This window comes from Nothobranchius furzeri, chromosome 11, assembly GCF_043380555.1.
Source record: "Nothobranchius furzeri strain GRZ-AD chromosome 11, NfurGRZ-RIMD1, whole genome shotgun sequence".
Taxonomy (NCBI): Eukaryota; Metazoa; Chordata; class Actinopteri; order Cyprinodontiformes; family Nothobranchiidae; genus Nothobranchius; species Nothobranchius furzeri.
In genome coordinates this window covers 50,769,602-50,774,285 of record NC_091751.1, presented here as the reverse complement: position 1 = coordinate 50,774,285, position 4,684 = coordinate 50,769,602, and positions in this window count along the sequence as shown.

Sequence of the window (4,684 nt, the reverse complement as noted above, 5' to 3'; positions counted from 1 at the left end):
AGCACAATTTCCGTTTTTCACAATAAATCGATAAACAAAAGGCGTTTTTTGTTTCATATGCACAGGTTTAACAACTTTTAACAACTATCAATGGCGGCTGAAGTTTAAATGCACAAAAGTAAGCCATAAATACAGTTTCTACTATCAAAGTAGTCACACTTTGTTGATCCAAACACTGCTGATCTGTCAACACAAATGATGGGCAGATTAAACAGCTCATTTCGATGCTTCTCCCACACAACGGGTGTTTGGATCTAACTTCCGCGTTTACTGCTCGGACTGCATCGCAAGATCTCGAAAATCCCGCGCATGCTTGTTTGCCCCCCTCAGGTCTCCGCACCGGAGCGGAGCCGTTGTAGAGCGGGTACCAGTAAAAATTGAGTTCGGAAGCGAGCGGCTGCGGAAGGCGGGGGCGGACCGGAGCGGAGCGGAGCGGAGGTAGTGGAATTTGGGGATGACTCGTCTTTGCTAGTCAACCAGAATCTTCTGGCGGTGATTCAAAGCTGGCAACACCCATGAAACTCATGAAACAGGAGTGAGAAACTGATTTGTGTGTTTGGAAAATAGGCTAACCAAATTGGACCACAGGATGTCATTCTTACTTAATTTTTACATAATACACCTTTAACAAAAGCATCCAAAATAAACTATTACCATTTATAGTTTTTTGGGTGAGTCTCAGTAAGATGTATTTAAATTATAATTAATTTGTTCAATTATTGTAGATTTATTTATTGTCTTTTACATTCATGTCTTGATTTAAGAAGATAAATGTGGTTTGTGAACATGAATATAATTTATTAAGGGGGAATCTATCCAGCGGGGTGGCCAGCAACTTTCCAGGGATGACCATGGACCCCCCCTGGCCACCCCTTGGGGGCCACACTGCCTTTAACAGCAAAGTCTGCCTCATATATCAAGGAAGTTCATTAACATACCACATGATTTTCCTGATGCAGCAGTGCTGACCACCTCACTGGTACTGTATGGTCACACACCATTATGTGGTTTTACTTCATTTACTCATAGTACGAATAAACCGGGGGAAATATTACTAATCTATCATGTAAGTGGTGTTGTGTAAACCAGGAAACAAGTATCAGCATAAAACTAAAATAATACAGTCAGCTGACCGGTGAGAATCAGCATGTAATCATAATAACCCTTCTGATTTTAGTCCATAAGGATATTAAGAGGTTTTTTTTTAATTATAGAGGAGCGCATTCCCACAACATCCATTAAAGGAATGCCTTGCTAATTTTAAACCCTCGCAGCAGGCATTGGCATCTAGAGAAGAAAAGTGGATGAGTTTCTCTTTAACAGCTGTAATTTGTGTTTTCCAATCACCATGCTGATTTCTGCTCATTATACTCTGGTTTCACACCGGTAAGTGAGCAAAGTTTGGATTGATTGACTCTAATTAACTAAAAAATGTTCCAAGCCACAGATTTATTATCATGCTAGCTAGCCACAAATGTCAGAGAGTTTCACAAATTATTATCCTCTTAAGATAAATATCTTTGAAATCAAACGAGTGGAAACACGGGGGGCACGTATTGTTGTGCTGATGAATTTGTTTGTCATTTTTTTCTGCTGAGCTCAACGTGAAAGACTTCACCTGGGCAAACAACCGGTTCCGGTGTGTTGTTAAAGTGTGCAGTATGACCGGCTGACAGATGCTGTAGTTACTAAAGTTTGCAGACACACACTCCAAAAATTACACAAATACACAAACACCAGACTGAATGAGCAATGTGTTTGTATTAGAACGCTTAAATTAAACTCAAATAAAAGTAACAAAGAGGCTGTGTTTCCTGGGACATCAGAACAGAAAACCTGTCCCCTCAGCTCCAAAACTTGGCAGCATGTCCCTCATTGATATTTTAGACACAGTAGCACTTCTCTCGACTCAAATTCTTCTCTTGACTCCATCGGCTCCATGGCTCAACTCCATGCTTTCTCCTAAACAAAGACCGGACGTTTGGAAAGGACACCTCCACTTTCCCCCCACTTTTAAAAATACCTCAAAGCAGAATTTGGTTTAGCCGGAGGAGACAGAAGCGTTGCTCTGATTCACTCAGATTCACCTCAGTGATCAAAAGTGATTACTGGGGTGAATCCAAACGAAACGGACTCATCGCCTGCATGGTGGCGCCAGGCTGAAATGGAGAACCGTGTTGCCAGTAAATCAGATTTTCACAACATGTCTCTTGCAAAATATGCCTTTAATGCAAAACTACAAAAAATATCTCATATCTTGGCTTTAATCTATCACAGGATGCAAACAGCACAGCAAGGGTTTTGCTGTAAATTCTATCCACAACCTGAAACAAGCGTCAAATATGGAGGAAAATATGTCTCGGCTGTCAAGCCCTTCTCATTAGTACTTCCACAGTCAACCCTGTATCGCCATTTTTAGGTGAGTGCACTTTGAGGCACGCTTGCAGATAAATGTGATGACACTCAGTTGTGGCTCACTTTCATTTATTTAGGGGATTGATTAGATGCATGGTGGGCAGATAAATATGATGTGGAGGCACTTTCATTTCAGATGTTGCAATAGTCAGTAACGGATGGGAAAAATATGAGATGGTCTGAACATTTTTCTGGTTCAGGTGCTTTGAAAGGAGTTTGTCGCATCACAGCTTTCCAAGCAGACTACCACACTTTTATTATCAAATTAAATGTCCTGTATATTTGTATTTTCATAATAATACAAGTGAAACTTGAAAAATTACAATATGGTGCAAAAGTCCATTTATTTCAGTATTTCAGCTTAGACTGTGAGACCTTCTAAAGGCTCAGGAACCCCTTTGGATACATTAGCTGATTAGAGTGTGACACTTTGAGCCTAAATTTTTGAATGTGGAGTTTTTCATAAGCTGTAAGCGACAATCATTACAATTATGACAAATAAAAGCTTGACATATCTGTCTTGCATGTAATGAGTCATCTCATGTATTAGTTTCCCCTTTTAAGTTGAATTAATGTGTAATGGTATGAAATGACTGTTTTCCACCAAAAGTCATTTTCCCCCTCTCCTCTGACACAGAAATAGTCTGCATGAGGCATGGCCTCAAGGTCTCATGCATTTGTTATAAATTGCTTCTTTCCAGCTCAAGAGAAGAATGAAGAATAGACTCTCTCCTTTTAATAAATCAAAGAACTCTATTTTAATAAAGCTAATCAAACAGTTAGTCAATAAATAACATGTGACCAATCAGTGAAATCTAAATATTAATTACTTTATTATAATCCTATAGAATATAATAAGTAATATGACTTTAAATGTTTCCACTAGGACTGATCTCACGTAGCGTCAAGAGACGACACATTGCTTTACTGATCCAATCAGAATCTGCCAGATCTGACAGAGGCGTGGTTTTGGTGGTGTTTGGTAAATCTGTCAACTTTTCATTCGACCATAAACCAAAACATCCGAAGTATAAAACTATGCCCACGTCATCTCTAACGCCAGTTCAAGGCGTTCTAGAGAAGTTGTCGGAGTGGCCAATCCGTAACTTTCCTCTTCAGCCAAAAGAACCAACGACAAGCTGGATAAACCTGTTGCTGTTCCAACTGCTGAAACGGTTCCTTTCAGAATAAAAGCTGAACCATCAAGACCCAGGTTTGGGTCTCAGTAGATGCCAACAAAACCAACGTGACCCGGAAGTATCTCAAGGACTGGTCTGGTCGGCAACCGCTGCTTTTCCTACCGGCTTCGGTTCCAGAGAGAGTCCAGCTGGACTTCGACATTCCTGATCTAACGGTGACTTCCACCAGAGTATGTAGGCCGACGGAATGGCGTTGAATGTATTTATGAATCTCCTAACCAAAGCTTAACGCGAAGACATCACCTTCATTTCCCATCAGAATTAATGCTTCTTCAGATTTGCTGGTTCTGAGCAACATTTCACATCGCACCATTCTCAGTCTCATCCACCTTAGTTACACCATACATTTAGTGTTTAAAGTTAGTCTAGTTTAATTTGTTTAGTAATAAATTTTTTAACGTTTAAACTTGACTCTCTCTCTTCTGTTGTCTCTGAGTGAGTACGAAGCTGTTATCTAATCTCTGCAATAAAAAGTTCCAATCTTCTGGTTAAAATAACCCAACAGATCCATAAGGTTGATTTCATATTTTCTATGGAATCCTACGTCTTATGACTTATTAAATAACAAGTAATTTAAATTCATTACAAATGAATTAAACAAGCTTTTGTATGATATTCTAACTTTTCAAGTTTCATCTGTGTGCTTTCAAGTTCAAAAGCAATGCCTAAAACCCCCAAAACTGATTTTTAGGTTAAGACAACAAAACGTTTCATTTTTTTCTGCTTAAAACAATTATATGATTTCCACATCACCTGATGAAGCTTCCTTTTATGTAAATGAATGCCATGTAAATGTAATGTTGACATAAAATATTAGACCTTGAAACGAGTTATCCTTCAGATGTTGTCGTGTACATACTGCCCCCTTCTGTTACCACTAGTAGGTCAGACATCTGGCTAAACAAGCAAACAAACAAACAAACAAACAAACAAACAAACAGACTGCATCTCTATTGACAGTCTAAACAGATGAATGTATGTAATCTCATTTCAGTCATTTTCATTGGCACCATTAAAACAAAAATAGTTTATTTCCATTAAAAGGTAATTAATTAAATGTATTCTTTTTT